This window comes from Aythya marila, assembly GCF_965140915.1.
Source record: "Aythya marila genome assembly, contig: HAP1_HAP1_SCAFFOLD_182, whole genome shotgun sequence".
Taxonomy (NCBI): domain Eukaryota; kingdom Metazoa; phylum Chordata; class Aves; order Anseriformes; family Anatidae; genus Aythya; species Aythya marila.
In genome coordinates this window covers 227,501-243,590 of record NW_028137536.1, presented here as the reverse complement: position 1 = coordinate 243,590, position 16,090 = coordinate 227,501, and positions in this window count along the sequence as shown.

The following is a 16,090-nucleotide window of genomic DNA, read 5'->3' as shown; positions in this document are numbered from 1 at the left end:
ATGCCGCTAGGACTTTTCCATAGCAGGGCTTTGCTTTGTCTTGCTCAGCTTTCATCCGCATTGCTCCGCTCTCCTGTGCCGTGCTAGGCTTCCTTTGGAGACCGTCTCACTGATTTTGCTGCTGAGTCGATTGGTAAATTTCTGAACGCATAAACCGTCAGACACAGAACTTGGCCTCCCCGCAGCCCAGCCACTGTCCCCTCGGAACCGGCGCGTGGGGGCAGCAGGCCTGGCCGCCCGACATGGTCCATACTTTGTCCCTAGCCATGCGGCGAGCTGGCTTGGGTGGGCCACACTGCTAGTTGTGTGTGTGAGGTTCTCAAAGACAGTAAGGAACTACGTGATTCCCACAACTACGGTGGTAGAAATCCACAACAAACAACAACAAAATGTATATATATATATATATATATAAAACCAGCTAAAGCAAGACATGGTTCTTGCCCGGTGTCACAGTGGACTAGGAGCTGTGAAGAAGGCTGAGGAGTGGGCGATCAGGGTACAGCCACTGTCCAAGTCTGGCTGCCACCTGCACACAAAATGGAGCCCTCCGATCTCTCCCCCACAGACACTTGGAACCCAAAGGAGGGCTGGCCGCCAGCTCGCTACGTTTGCTTTGCTTCTCTTTGTTTTGCCTTGCTCCGCTTTGCTTTGCTCTTGCTGGCACGGTTTTGCTATTCCATACCTCCTTTCCTCTGCTGTTCTTGCCCCGGCTTTGCTTTGCTTTGCCTCAGATTCTTTTGCTGTTTCTTTCCTGGCAATGCTTTGCTTTTCCTTGTGCTACGTTCCCTTGCTCTGCTTTGACTTGCTCTGCTTTCCCTTCCCTGGCCATGCTTTCCTTGGTTTACCTTTGGTTTACAGACCTGGCACTGCTTTGCTTTTCCTACACCTTCTGTGCTTTGCCTTGCCTCGCCTCAAACTGCTTTGCTTTCCTTTGTTTGCTTTATCTTTCCTAGTTATGCTTTGCTTTTCCTGGTGCTACTTTCCTTTGCTCAGCTTTGCCTTCCTTGGCCGTGCTTTGTTTTGCTTTACGGGGCCACGCTTGCCTTTTTTCACCTTTGCCTTGCTCTCTTTTGCCTCACTTGCTCCTGCTCTCACTTCCAGTTTCTGGCCATGCTTACCTTTGTTTTGCTTTACTTTGTATTCCTGGCACTGCTTTGCTTTTCCTTTTGCTACTTTCTTTTGTTCTGCTTTGCCTTGCCTGGCCATGCTTTGCTTTGCTTTGCTTTGTATTCCTGGCATTGCTTTGCTTTTCCTTCTCTGCTCTGCTTAGCTTCTCTTAACCCTGCTCTGATTTGCCTTACCTTGAACTTTTTCGCTTTGTTGTGGTTTTATTTATTTTTTGTTTGTTTGTTTGTTTTTATTTTTTTTCATTAATATTTTTTTTCGTTCTCTTTCCCAGCACTGCTTTGCATTTCCTGGTACTACTTTCCTTTGTTCTGCTTTGCCTTCCTGTGCTTTGCCTTCCCTGGCCTTGCTTTGTTTTGCTTTATCAGGCCATGCTTTCCTTGGTTTACCTTTGGTTTACAGACCTGGCACTGCATTGCTTTTCCTACCCGTGCTGTGCTTTGCCTTGCCTCAAAGTGCTTTGCTGTCCTTTGCTTGCTTTGTCTTCCCTCGTTATGCTTTGCTTTTCCTGGTGCTACTTTCCTTTGCTCAGCTTTGCCTTCCCTCGCCGTGCTTTGTTTTGCTTTATGGGGCCATGCTTGCCTTTGTTTAGCTTCGCTCTGCTCTGCTTTGCCTTGCTATGTTTTGCCTTTTCTGGACATGCTTTGCATCTATTTTTTTTTTATTCTCATTATTTTTCCTTTTTTTTTTTTTTTTTTTTTTAATTTAAATGTTCATTACATTCTTTTGTTTTTCTTTTGGACCTATCTGATGTGTTTTTACAGGCCGTGCTTTCCTTTTCCAGGCCCTGGTTGTCACTGCTTTTCCTTATGCCGCTAGTTCTTTTTCTTAGCAGGGTTTTACTCTGTCTTGCTCAGCTTTTATCCGCATTGCTCTGCTCTCCTGTGCTGTGCTAGGTTTCTTTTAGAGACTTTCCCACTGGTTTTACTGGGCTAGCCGCCAGCTCGCTACGTTTGCTTTGCTTCTCTCTGTTTTGCCTTATTCCGCTTTGCTTTGCTCTTCGTGGCACAGTTTTGCTTTCCCATACCTCCTTTCCTCTGCTGTTCTTGCCCCAGCTTTGCCTCAGAGTGCTTTGCTTTTGCTTTCCTGAAAATGCTTTGCTTTTCCTTGTGCTACGTTCCCTTGCTCTGCTTTGACTTGCTCTGCTTTCCCTTCCCTGGCCATGCTTTCCTTGGTTTACCTTTGGTTTACAGACCTGGCACTGCATTGCTTTTCCAAACCATGCTGTGCTTTGCCTTGCCTCAAAGTGCTTTGCTTTCCTCTGCTTGCTTTGTCTTCCCTCGTTATGCTTTGCTTTACCTGGTGTTACTTTCCTTTGCTCAGCTTTGCCCTCCCTGGCCTTGCTTTTTTTTTTCCTTTACGGGGCCATGCTTTCCTTTGTTTACCTTTGCTTTCCTCTACTTTGTTCTGCTATGCTATGCCTTTCCTGGTCATGCTTTGCATTTTTTTATTATTATTATTTTTTTTTATTTATTTGATGTTCATTCCATACTTTATGTTTTCCTTTTGTATCTTTTTCTTGTGTTTTCTCTGGCCGTGCTTTGCTTTTCCAGGCCTTGCTTGTCATTGATTTTCCTTATGCCGCTAGGTCTTTTCCCTAGCAGGGCTTTGCTTTGTCTCGCTCAGCTTTCATCCGCATTGCTCTGCTCTCCTGTGCCGTGCTAGGCTTCCTTTGGAGACCGTCTCACTGATTTTGCTGCTGAGTCGGTTGGTAAATTTCTGAACGCATAAACCGTCAGACACAGAACTTGGCCTCCCCGCAGCCCAGCCACTGTCCCCTCGGAACTGGAGGCTGGGTGCAGCAGGCCTGGCCGCCCGACATGGTCCATTCTTTGTCCCCAGCCATGCGGCGAGCTGCCAGGGGACCCCTAACTGCTGCTCGTGTGGTGATAGTGTTCAGTGACAATTTCAATGAGAATAAGTAACTACATGATTCCCACAACTACGGTGGAAGAAATCCACAACAAACAACAACAAAATGTATATAGATATATAAAACCAGCTAAAGCAAGACATGGTTCTTGCCGGCTGTCACAGTGGACTAGGAGCTGTGAAGAAGGCTGAGGAGTGGGCGATCAGGGTACAACCACTGTCCAAGTCCGGCTGCCACCTGTACACAACATGGAGGCCCTCCGGTCTCCCCCCAACAGGCACTTGGAACCCAAAGGAGGGCTGGCCGCCAGCTCGCTACGTTTGCTTTGCTTCTCTTTGTTTTGCCTTGCTCCACTTTGCTTTGCTCTTGCTGGCACAGTTTTGCTTTTCCATACCTCCTTTCCTCTGCTGTTCTTGCCCCGGCTTTGCCTCAGAGTGTTTTGCTCTTTCTCTCCTGGAAATACTTTGCATTTCCTTGTGCTACTTTCCTTTGCTTTGCTTTTCCTTGCTCTGCTTTGCCTTCCCTGGCCATGCTTTCCTTTGCCTTGCTTTGTATTCCAGGCACTGCTTTGCTTTTCCTTCTCTGCTCTGCTTAGCTTCTCTTAACCCTGCTCCGATTTCCCTTAACTACATGATTCCCACAACTATGGTGGGAGAAATACACAACAGACAACAACAAAATGTAAATACATATATAAAACCTGCTAAAGCAAGACATGGTTCTTGCCGGCTGTCACAGTGGACTAGGAGCTGTGAAGAAGGCTGAGGAGGGGGTGATCAGGGTCCAGCCACTGTCCAAGTCTGGCTGCCACCTGTACACAACATGAGAGCCCTCCGGTCTCCCCCCAACAGGCACTTGGAACTCAAAGGAGGGCTGGCCTCCAGCTCGCTACGTTTGCTTTGCTTCTCTTTGTTTTGCCTTGCTCCGCTTTGCTTTGCTCTTGCTGGCACAGTTTTGCTTTTTCCTACCTCCTTTCCTCTGCTGTTCTTGGCCCAGCTTTGCCTCAGATTGCTTTGCTTTTGCTTTCCTGAAAATGCTTTGCTTTTCCTTGTGCTACCTTTCTTTGTTCTGCTTTGCCTTCCCTGGCCATGCTTTCCTTTGCTCTGCTTTGATTTACTTTGGCTTTCATCTTTTATTCTTTTTTTTTATTATTATTATTATTTTTTTCATGTTTCTTGCATGATTTGTTTTCATTTTGGACCTGTCTGATGTGTTTTTACAGGCCGTGCTTTCCTTTTCCAGGCCCTGGTTGTCACTGCTTTTCCCTATGCCTAGCAGGGCTTTTCCTTGTCTCGCTCAGCTTTCATCCGCATTGCCCTCCTCTCCTGTGCTGTGCTTGGCTTCTTTTGGAGACTGTCTCACTGATTTTGCTGCGGAGTCGGTTGGTAAATTTATGAACGCATAAACCGTCAGACACAGAACTTGGCCTCCCCGCAGCCCAGCCACTGTCCCCTCGGAACCGGCGCGTGGGGGCAGCAGGCCTGGCCGCCCCATATGGTCCATACTTTGTCCCTAGCCATGCGGAGAGCTGCCAGGTGGGCCACACTGCTAGTTGTGTGTGTGAGGTTCTCAAAGACAGTAAGTAACTACATGATTTCCACAACTACGGTGGAAGAAATCCACAACAACAACAACAACAAAATGTATATAGATATATAAAACCAGCTAAAGCAAGACATGGTTCTTGCCCGGTGTCACAGTGGACTAGGAGCTGTGAAGAAGGCTGAGGAGTGGGCGATCAGGGTCCAGCCACTGTCCAAGTCTGGCTGCCACCTGCACACAACATGGAGCCCTCCGGTCTCCCCCTCACAGACACTTGGAACCCAAAGGAGGGCTGGCCGCCAGCTCGCTACGTTTGCTTTGCTTCTCTTTGTTTTGCCTTGCTCCGCTTTGCTTTGCTCTTGCTGGCACGGTTTTGCTTTTCCATACCTCCTTTCCTCTGCTGTTCTTGCCCCAGCTTTGCTTTGCTTTGCCTCAGATTCTTTTGCTGTTTCTTTCCTGGCAATGCTTTGCTTTTCCTTGTGCTACGTTCCCTTGCTCTGCTTTGATTTGCTCAGCTTTCCCTTCCCTGGCCATGTTTTCCTTGGTTTACCTTTGGTTTATAGACCTGGCACTGCTTTGCTTTTCCTACCCGTGCTGTGCTTTGCCTTGCCTCGCCTCAAACTGCTTTGCTTTCCTTTGTTTGCTTTATCTTTCCTAGTTATGCTTTGCTTTTCCTGGTGCTACTTTCCTTTGCTCAGCTTTGCCTTCCCTGGCCGTGCTTTGTTTTGCTTTATGGGGCCACACTTGCCTTTTTTTACCTTTGCCTTGCTCTTTTTTGCCTCACCTGCTCCTGCTCTCATTTCCATTTTCCGGCCATGCTTACCTTTGTTTTGCTTTACTTTGTATTCCTGGCACTGCTTTGCTTTTCCTTTTGCTACTTTCTTTTTCCTTTTGCTACTTTCTTTTGTTCTGCTTTGCCTTGCCTGGCCATGCTTTGCTTTGCTTTGCTTTGTATTCCTGGCATTGCTTTGCTTTTCCTTCTCTGCTCTGCTTAGCTTCTCTTAACCCTGCTCTGATTTGCCTTACCTTGAACTTTTTCGCTTTGTTGTGGTTTTATTTATTTTTTGTTTGTTTGTTTGTTTGTTTGTTTTTCATTAATATTTTTTTTCTTTCTCTTTCCCAGCACTGCTTTGCATTTCCTGGTACTACTTTCCTTTGTTCTGCTTTGCCTTCCTGTGCTTTGCCTTCCCTGGCCTTGCTTTGTTTTGCTTTATCAGGCCATGCTTTCCTTGGTTTACAGACCTGGCACTGCATTGCTTTTCCAAACCATGCTGTGCTTTGCCTTGCCTCAAAGTGCTTTGCTGTCCTTTGCTTGCTTTGTCTTCCCTCGTTATGCTTTGCTTTACCTGGTGTTACTTTCCTTTGCTCAGCTTTGCCCTCCCTGGCCTTGCTTTTTTTTTTTTTTTTGCTTTACGGGGCCATGCTTTCCTTTGTTTACCTTTGCTTTCCTCTACTTTGTTCTGCTATGCTATGCCTTTCCTGGTCATGCTTTGCATTTTTTTATTATTATTATTATTATTATTTTTTATTTATTTGATGTTCATTCCATGCTTTATATTTTCCTTTTATATCTTTTTCTTGTGTTTTCTCTGGCCGTGCTTTGCTTTTCCAGGCCCTGGTTGTCACTGCTTTTCCTTATGCCGCTAGGTCTTTTCCCTAGCAGGGCTTTGCTTTGTCTCGCTCAGCTTTCATCCGCATTGCTCTGCTCTCCTGTGCCGTGCTAGGCTTCCTTTGGAGACTGTCTCACTGATTTTGCTGCTGAGTCGAATGGTAAATTTCTGAACGCATAAACCGTCAGACACAGAACTTGGCCTCCCCGCAGCCCAGCCACTGTCCCCTCGGAACTGGAGGCCGGGTGCAGCAGGCCTGGCCGCCCGACATGGTCCATTCTTTGTCCCTAGCCATGCGGCGAGCCGCCAGGGGACCCTTAACTGCTACTCGTGTGGTGATAGTGTTCAGTGAGAATTTCAACGAGAATAAGTAACTACATGATTCCCACAACTACGGTGGAAGAAATCCACAACAAACAACAACAAAATGTATATAGATATATAAAACCAGCTAAAGCAAGACATGGTTCTTGCCGGGTGTCACAGTGGACTAGGAGCTGTGAAGAAGGCTGAGGAGTGGGCGATCAGGGTCCAGCCACTGTCCAAGTCCGGCTGCCACCTGTACACAACATGGAGGCCCTCCGGTCTCCCCCACAGACACTTGGAACCCAAAGGAGGGCTGGCCGCCAGCTCGCTACGTTCGCTTTGCTTCTCTTTGTTTTGCCTCGCTCCGCTTTGCTTTGCTCTTGCTGGCACAGTTTTGCTTTTCCATACCTCCTTTCCTCTGCTGTTCTTGCCCCTGCTTTGCCTCAGAGTGTTTTGCTCTTTCTCTCCTGAACATACTTTGCATTTCCTTGTGCTACTTTCCTTTGCTTTGCTTTTCCTTGCTCTGCTTTGCCTTCCCTGGCCATGCTTTCCTTGGTTTAGCTCTGCTTTATAGACCTGGCACTGCTTTGCTTTTCCTACCCGTGCTGTGCTTTGCCTTGCCTCGCCTCAAACTGCTTTGCTTTCCTTTGTTTGCTTTGTCTTCCCTGGTTATGCTTTGCTTTTCCTGGTGCTACTTTCCTTTGCTCAGCTTTGCCTTCCTTGGCCATGCTTTGTATTGCTTTACGGGGCCATGCTTGCCTTTTTTCACCTTTGCCTTGCTCTCTTTTGCCTCACTTGCTCCTGCTCTCACTTCCAGTTTCCAGCCATGCTTACCTTTGTTTTGCTTTACTTTGTATTCTTGGCACTGCTTTGCTTTTCCTTTTGCTACTTTCTTTTGTTCTGCTTTGCCTTGCCTGGCCATGCTTTGCTTTGCTTTGCTTTGTATTCCTGGCATTGCTTTGCTTTTCCTTCTCTGCTCTGCTTAGCTTCTCTTAACCCTGCTCTGATTTGCCTTACCTCAAACTTTTTCGCTTTGTTGTGCTTTTTATTGCTGTTTTATTTTTTTTTTGTTGTTCGTTTTTTATTTATTTATTTATTTATTTATTTTCACTTCTTTCTCTTTCCTGGCACTGCTTTGCTTTTCCTGGTGCTACTTTCCTTTGCTCAGCTTTGCCTTCCCTGGCCGTGCTTTGTTTTGCTTTACGGGGCCATGCTTGCCTTTGTTTAGCTTTGCTCTGCTCTGCTTTGCCTTGCTATGTTTTGCCTTTTCTGGACATGCTTTGCATCTATTTCTTTTATTATTATTATTATTTATTCTTTTTTTTTTTTTTTCCTTTAAATGTTCATTGCATTCTTTTGTTTTCCTTTTGGACCTATCTGATGTGTTTTTACAGACCGTGCTTTCCTTTTCCAGGCCCTGGTTGTCACTGCTTTTCCTTATGCCGCTCGGTCTTTTCCTTAGCAGGGTTTTACTCTGTCTTGCTCAGCTTTTATCCGCATTGCTCTGCTCTCCTGTGCTGTGCTAGGTTTCTTTTGGAGACTGTCCCACTGGTTTTACTGGGCTAGCCGCAAGCTCCTTACGTTTGCTTTGCTTCTTTTTGTTTTGCCTTACTCCGCTTTGCTTTGCTCTTGCTGGCACAGTTTTGTTTTCCCATATCTCCTTTCCTCTGCTGTTCTTGCCCCAGCTTTGCCTCAGACTGCTTTGCTTTTGCTTTCCTGAAAATGCTTTGCTTTTCCTTGTGCTACGTTCCCTTGCTCTGCTTTGACTTGCTCTGCTTTCCCTTCCCTGGCCATGCTTTCCTTGGTTTAGCTCTGCTTTATAGACCTGGCACTGCTTTGCTTTTCCTACCCGTGCTGTGCTTTGCCTTGCCTCGCCTCAAACTGCTTTGCTTTCCTTTGTTTGCTTTGTCTTCCCTGGTTATGCTTTGCTTCTCCTGGTGCTACTTTCCTTTGCTCAGCTTTGCCTTCCTTGGCCGTGCTTTGTATTGCTTTACGGGGCCACGCTTGCCTTTTTTTACCTTTGCCTTGCTCTCTTTTGCCTCGCCTGCTCCTGCTCTCACTTCCAGTTTCTGGTCATGCTTACCTTTGTTTTGCTTTACTTTGTATTCCTGGCACTGCTTTGCTTTTCCTTTTGCTACTTTCTTTTGTTCTGCTTTGCCTTGCCTGGCCATGCTTTGCTTTGCCTTGCTTTGTATTCCTGGCATTGCTTTGCTTTTCCTTCTCTGCTCTGCTTAGCTTCTCTTCACCCTGCTCTGATTTGCCTTACCTCAAACTTTTTCGCTTTGTTGTGCTTTTTATTGGTGTTTTTTTTTTTTTTTTTTTTTTTTTTCTTTTTTTATTTATTTATTTACTTTGACTTCTTTCTCTTTCCTGGCACTGCTTTGCTTTTCCTGGTGCTACTTTCCTTTGCTCAGCTTTGCCTTCCCTGGCCGTGCTTTGTTTTGCTTTATAGGGCCATGCTTGCCTTTGTTTAGCTTCGCTCTGCTCTGCTTTGCCTTGCTATGTTTTGCCTTTTCTGGACATGCTTTGCATCTTTTTTTTTTATTGTTATTATTATTTTTTTATTTATTTTTCTTTAAATGATCATTACATTCTTTTGTTTTCCTTTTGGACCTATCTGATGTGTTTTTACAGGCCGTGCTTTCCTTTTCCAGGCCCTGGTTGTCACTGCTTTTCCCTATGCCTAGCAGGGCTTTTCCTTAGCAGGGTTTTACTCTGTCTTGCTCAGCTTTTATCCGCATTGCCCTGCTGTCCTGTGTTGTGCTAGGTTTCTTTTGGAGACTGTCCCACTGGTTTTACTGAGCTAGCCGCAAGCTCCTTACGTTTGCTTTGCTTCTCTCTGTTTTGCCTTGCTCCGCTTTGCTTTGCTCTTGCTGGCACAGTTTTGCTTTCCCATACCTCCTTTCCTCTGCTGTTCTTGCCCCAGCTTTGCCTCAGACTGTTTTGCTTTTGCTTTCCTGAAAATGCTTTGCTTTTCCTTGTGCTACGTTCCTTTGCTCTGCTTTGACTTGCTCAGCTTTCCCTTCCCTGGCCACGCTTTCCTTGGTTTAGCTCTGCTTTATAGACCTGGCACTGCTCTGCCTTTCCTACCCGTGCTGTGCTTTGCCTTGCCTCAAAGTGCTTTGCTTTCCTTTGCTTGCTTTGCATTTCCTGGTTATGCTTTGCTTCTCCTGGTGCTACTTTCCTTTGCTCTGCTTTGCCTTCCCTGGCCTTGCTTTCGTTTGCTGTTTCAGGCCATTTTTTCCTTTCTTTAGCTTTGCTTTGCTCTGCTTTGCTTTGCTTTGCTTTGCCTTTCATCTTTTATTCTTTTTTTTTTTTTTTTTTTTTTTAATTTATTTTTTTTTTTCATGTTCCTTGCATGATTTGTTTTCCTTTTGGACCTATCTGATGTGTTTTTACTGGCCGTGCTTTGCTTTTCCAGGCCCTGGTTGTCACTGCTTTTCCCTATGCCTAGCAGGGCTTTTCCTTGTCTCGCTCAGCTTTCATCCACATTGCTCTGCTCTCCTGTGCCGTGCTAGGTTTCCTTTGGAGACCGTCTCACTGATTTTGCTGCTGAGTCGATTGGTAAATTTATGAACGCATAAACCGTCAGACACAGAACTTGGCCTCCCCGCAGCCCAGCCACTGTCCCCTCGGAACCGGCGCGTGGGGGCAGCAGGCCTGGCCGCCCGACATGGTCCATTCTTTGTCCCCAGCCACGCGGCGAGCTGGCTTGGGTGGGCCAGTAAGGAACTACACGATTCCCACAACTACGGTGGAAGAAATCCACCACAAGAACAACAACAACAACAAAATAGATAGAGATATATAAAACGTCACGGTGGACTAGGAGATGTGAAGGAGGCTGGGGAGAGAGCTGTCAGGGTACAGCCACTGTCCGAGTCTGGCTGCCACCTGTACACAACATGGAGCCCTCCGGTCTCCCCCCCACAGACACTTGGAACCCAAAGGAGGGCTGGCCGCCAGCTCGCTACATTCACTCTGCTTCTCTTTGTTTTGCCTTGGTCTGCTTTGCTTTGCTCTTGCTGGCACAGTTTTGCTTTTCCATACCTCCTTTCCTCTGCTGTTCTTGCCTCAGATTGCTTTGCTTTTTCTCTCCTGGAAATGCTGTGTTGTTCCTTGTGCTGCTTTGCTTTGCTTTGCTTTGCTTTGCTTTGCTTTGCTTTGCTTTGCTTTGCTTTGCTTTGCTTTGCTTTGTTTTGCTTTTTCTTTCCTCAGCCTGCTACGTTTTTACTTGTGCGGTCATGCTTTATTTTTTATTTCTTTGCTTCGTATTCCTGTCAGTGCTTTGCTTTCCCTTCTCTGCTCTTCTGGACCTTTCTTTGCCTCGCTGTGCTTTGCTTTGCCTCAAAGTGCTTTCTTTCCTTGGCTTTCCCTTTCGTGGCACCGCTTTGTTTTTCCCTGTGCTCCTTTCCTTAGCTTTGCTGTCTTTATGAATGCATAAAGAAGTTCATGAAACTTGTTTCCGAACACACAGAAAAGTTAGCCGGCCCGCAGCCCGGCAGCTGTCCCCTCGCAGCTGGCGGGCAGGGACAGGGATCTGGCTACCGGGCCAGGTCTATTCTGTTGCCCACCGTTGTGCGGAGAGCCAGCAGGTGGGCTCCGTTGCTATTCGTCTGGGGAGGGGTGTGGGTTGAGAACAACAATCAATAACTACTCGATTCCTAAAACGAAAGGGGGAAACAGACGGAGAAGACTATTATTATTCCTACTTCTACTATTTGTATTACGTTTTAATGATATTTATTTCTATTACTATTTAATACTTTTATTTCTAATAACTTTTTAGTAGTATATAATAATAGCATTATTATTATTATTATTATTATTATTATTATTATTATTATTATTGTTATTATTAATTTATATAATGATAAGCAGCTAAAGCAAAGCAGCCAGGCAGCCAGCCAAACTGAGTGGCACAGGTGGGGAGCCGTTCGCGGCCGAGCAGGAGCCTCTGATGTCAGAGCGAGAGCGAGAGGCAGCCCGAGGCAACCGGGGGCCGCTGCCACACCCTGGCCTTCTCAAACGCCCAGCTCCCCGTAAGCCAGCAATGGGCCCCTTTTCCTCTGGGGTGGGTGGGGGGTGCGATTTCGACTGACGCTAAGTTAACTCCGCATTTTGTTTTGGCAGCACCGTTTTGCTTTGCTTTGCTTTCCCTGGCCCTGCGTTGCTTCGCTTCGCTTTGTATTCAAGGCACTGCTTCGCTTTTCCTGGCCCTGTTTTACTTTGGATTTTCTCTTCCTGACCGTGCTTTGCTTTTCCTGGCCTCGCTTTGTTTCGTTTTGCTTGACTTTGTATTCGTGACACCGCTTTTCTTTCCCTGGACCTCCTTTGCTTTGGTTTTTCTCGCCCTTCTTTGCTTTGCTTTTGCTGGTCCTGCCTCGCTTTGTTTTGCTTGACGTTGTATTCAAGACACCGCTTTTCTTTTCCTGGACCTCTTTTGCTTTGGTTTTTCTCGCCTTTCTTTGTTTTGCTTTTGCTGGCCCTGCCTCGCTTTGTTTTGCTTGACGTTGTATTCAAGATACCGCTTTTCTTTCCCCCACCCCCCAGGAAATCCTTAGCTTAGTTTTTTTTTGTTTGTTTGTTTGTTTTTCCCCACCCTTCTTTGTTTTGCTTTAGCCGGCCCTGCCTTGCTTTGCTTTGCTTTACTTTGTATTCGTGACACCACTTTTCTTTTCCTGGACCTCTTCTGCTTTGGTTTTTCTTGCCCTGCTTGCTTTTGCTTTTCGCGGCCCTTCTTGGCTTTGCTTTTCCTTTTGCCTCTTTCTTTTCCCTAGCAGGGCTTTGCTTTGTCTCGCTCTGCTTTGCGTTGCATTGCTCAGCTCTGCTTTGCCGTGCTAGGTAGGCTTCTTTTGCAGACCGTCGCACCGATTTGGGCGACGAGTCGATCGGTGTATTTATGAACGCATAAAGCCTCAGGCGCACACCGTGGCCTCCCTCCCCGCAGCCCGACGACTGTCCCCCGGGAGCTGGAGGGTGGCGACAGGAAGCCTGGCCACCCACCCAGCATGGTCTATTCCTCATCCCCCGCCGTCCGGCGAGCCGCCAGGTGGGTCCCGCTGCTGCTGTTCGTCTGGGGACGGGCTTGGGTGAGGTTTTTTAGGACGATAAGCGACATTACACGATTCCCAATGATTTGGGTTCGTTTTGCTTTGCTTTCCTTTTCCTCGCTTTACTTATCGTCGCTCTTCCCCGCTTTGCTTTTCCCGCACCTGCTTCGACATGCTTTCCTTAGAGCTGCATCTTTCTGGGGGGTTTTGGTTTGTATTCCCGGCACCGATTTCCTTTTCTTTGCTCTGCTTTGCCGTTCCTACTCCGCTTTGTTTTTTGCTCTTTTGATGCGTTTACACACACAGGAACGCTGGGTCACCTACTTCGGCCTCCCCACAGCCCGCCAACCGTCCCTTCGCAGCTGGCAGGTGGGGGTGCGGGGGTCGGCCACCCAGCCAAGTCTATTCCAGGACCCCCGCTGACTGGGGAGCCGCCACCTGAGCTCAACTGCCGTTTGCCTGAGGAGGCTGGGGGAGGGGGGGGGGGGGGGGGGGGGTGAGGGGGAGCTGAGGACTAGGGGGGTGGGGGAGGTTTTGAAAGACGGTAAGGAATGACACGATTCCTGAAGCTACAGCGGAAAACAGGCAACAGAACTAACTAATAATAAACGTAAAGATAAGAGTAGTTATTTTGCAAAGCGGCTAAAGCAAAGCGGCCAGGCAGTCAGCCGCACTGCGCGGCACAGGTGGCGAGCCTCTGGCGGCCGAGCAAGAGCCTCTGACGTCAGAGCGAGCTGCGGCCCGAAGCAGCCGGGGTCCGGGGCCGCGCCCTCGCCTTCCCGACCGGCGCCGGCGCCCCGCCCCGCCCCGTCCACTGCAAAGGCTGCAAAGGGCGGAGGAGAGGGAGGGAGAAGTGGGGAGGGGGCGGAGGCGGCCATTGAAGTGCGTAGACGGCCGCTGTCAGATGCAGGCCGCCACGTCTACCCGTCCCTCCCACCCTCCGGGCCCCGTGGAGCGACCAGGTCTACTTCTCCCTCCTCCCCGCTCTCTCCCCCGCCCCCTCCCGCCTCGTGGAGCCACCAGGTCTACTTCTCCCTCCTCCTCCCCGCTCTCTCCCCCCCGCCCCCTCCCACCCCGTGGAGCCACCAGGTCTACTTCTCCCTCCTCCTCCCCGCTCTGTCCCCCCGCCCCCTCCCGCCCCGTGGAGCCACCAGGTCTACTTCTCCCTCCTCCTCCCCGCTCTGTCCCCCCGCCCCCTCCCGCCCCGTGGAGCCACCAGGTCTACTTCTCCCTCCTCCTCCCCGCTCTGTCCCCCCGCCCCCTCCCGCCCCGTGGAGCCACCAGGTCTACTTCTCCCTCCTCCCAGCTCTGTCCCCCCGCCCCCTCCCGCCTCGTGGAGCCGTCAGGTCTACCCCGCCGTCACGGCCACTGCTCGAGAGCGGCCCGGCTGCCTCGTCTACACGGCCACACGCACGCATGCACAGACGGGCGCGTGCCCGCACGCTTCCCTCCGGCGGCCCGCCAGGTCTATCCACACGCCTCTCGCGTGCAGGGGAACGGCTGGGAGGCGCCATTCATTCGAATCGTTCACGCTTTTAAAAAGAAAAAGGGGAAAAAGAAAAACAAACACAAGCAGCAGCAGCAGCAGCAGCAACAAGAAAGCACGGGTCCCGCTTGGCGGCGGGGAGACGAGAGGTCGTACAAAGAGTGCGGAGAAAGCGTTCGCTCTCAGACTCCGGCCGCCACGTCTACCCGCCGCCAGAGCCACTCGGAGCCCGCGGCAGACCGGCCGCCAGTTCCTCCCCTTTGCTTTGCTTTTGCCGGCCCTGCTTCGCTTTGCTTTTCGTGGAAGCGCTGAGTTTTGTTTGGCGTCGCGTTCGTGGCACTCGTTTGCTTTTCCTTCGTCTGCTCCGCCTCGCTCCGCTTTGGCGTTCCTCCTCCGCTTCGCTTTGCTTTTGCCGGCGCCGCTTGGCCTGGCTTTGGCTGGCGGCGCTCCGCCTTTCCGTTGCGCGCCTTCGCTTCGCCTCGTTTCGCACGGATCGCTGAGTGCAGTGACACACGCCCAGCCACGCAGAGTCGCACGGGTGGCTCGCAGGCGAGCCAGAGCCCCTGACGGCAGAGCGAGCGGCAGCCCGATGCAGCCAGGGGCCGCGCGCGGCCGCGCTCTCGGCTTCTCGAGCGGCGCCGGCTCCTCTCCCCCCCTCTCCCCCGCCCGTCGCGCCGCAGCCCCGCCGAGCCGTCGGGCGGGGGGGCGGCGGGAGGGGCAATCCTCCTAGCTCGTCGCCGGCCGCTCCGCTCCGCTCCGCTCGGCGGGAAGCCGGCGCCACACGTAGGCGAGAGGGGTCCGCATTATTCCGGGCACGGAGCTTCAAGCCGGCTGGTCTTCAGGCTCCCGCCGAGCCCGTGTCCCGGCCGGCGGGCAGCTAGATGGCGCGGGAGGGAGCAGAGCGACGAGCTCGCGCTCGCCTCCAGCGTTTTTCTCCCCGGGCGGGCCCCGTCCGGGGCCCCCGCAAAGGCGGGCAGGCGGGAGCTGCCTCGCCTCCTGCGACGCTCGGCTCCGCGGCCGGGGCGGATCGGGCTCGGAGTCGGCTTCGGGCTTGCGCTTCGGCTCGGGCTCGCGGGCTCGCGAGGGCAGAGGCTGTCCGCCGCCCGCAGCCCCGTCCGTCTACACGGCGCTTCCCCGCCTCGCGGCGATCTTGAGCTCTGCCCTGCTTCTCGGCCGGCTGCTGGGGAAGAGCGGCGTGGCAACGGGGAGAAGGGGGGAAGGGAGGGAACGAGAAGAGGTGTATTTGTGAATGAATGAATGAATGAATGAATGAATGAGTGAGTGAGTGAATGAGTGCATGAATGAGTGAATGAGTGCATGAATGAGTGAGTGAATGAGTGAGTGAATGAATCAAGGAATCGATGGATCGATCGTTCAGCCAACGAATCGATGAAGAAAGGAATGAGAAAGCAGAAGGGAAGCAAAAAGAAGGGCGGGGGAAGAAAGCGAAGGGCTCCAGAAAAGCGCGTAGGCAGCCGCCGTTAGCTGACGGCCGCCAGCTCTACGGTCCTCGTCGTGCTGAAGTGGACAGGTGAATCCCCTCCCCTCTTCCTCCCCCTTCCCCTCCCAGCCCCGATCCGCCAGGTGTAGCGTGGCGTCAAGGCGAGGAGCCGAAGCGGCACAGCCCGTTGGCGAGCAGGCGAGCCCGTGTGCCGGCTGTAAGCGGGACAGAGGCGCGAGCGTCCCTCGGACTGCCGTGCAGAGCGTAGCCGGGGAGGCGGAGGCACGCTTCGCTCCGACGGACCGCCAGGTCTACCATTCGCCGGAAAATGCCGCCCCCCGAAGGGCCGCCAGGTCTACCCAGCAATCGGGGGGGGGGGGGGGGGGGGGGAGGGGGGAGCGGGGGGAAGCTCGTCTGCCGGGGGCGCCCGGGAGCGGCCTCGGCCGGGCCGCAAGGTCTACCCAGCAATGGGGAAATGCACGGGGCGCCTCCGAGGGGCATGGGACAGGCCGCCAGGTCTACCATCCTTCGGGAAAAGGGTGCCCGTCTGCAGGGGGCGCTTGGGACCGGCCTCGGTCGGACCGCCAGGTCTACAGTCCTTCGGGAAAAGGCCCGTCTGCAGGGGGCGCCTGGGACCGGCCTCGCGGCGAT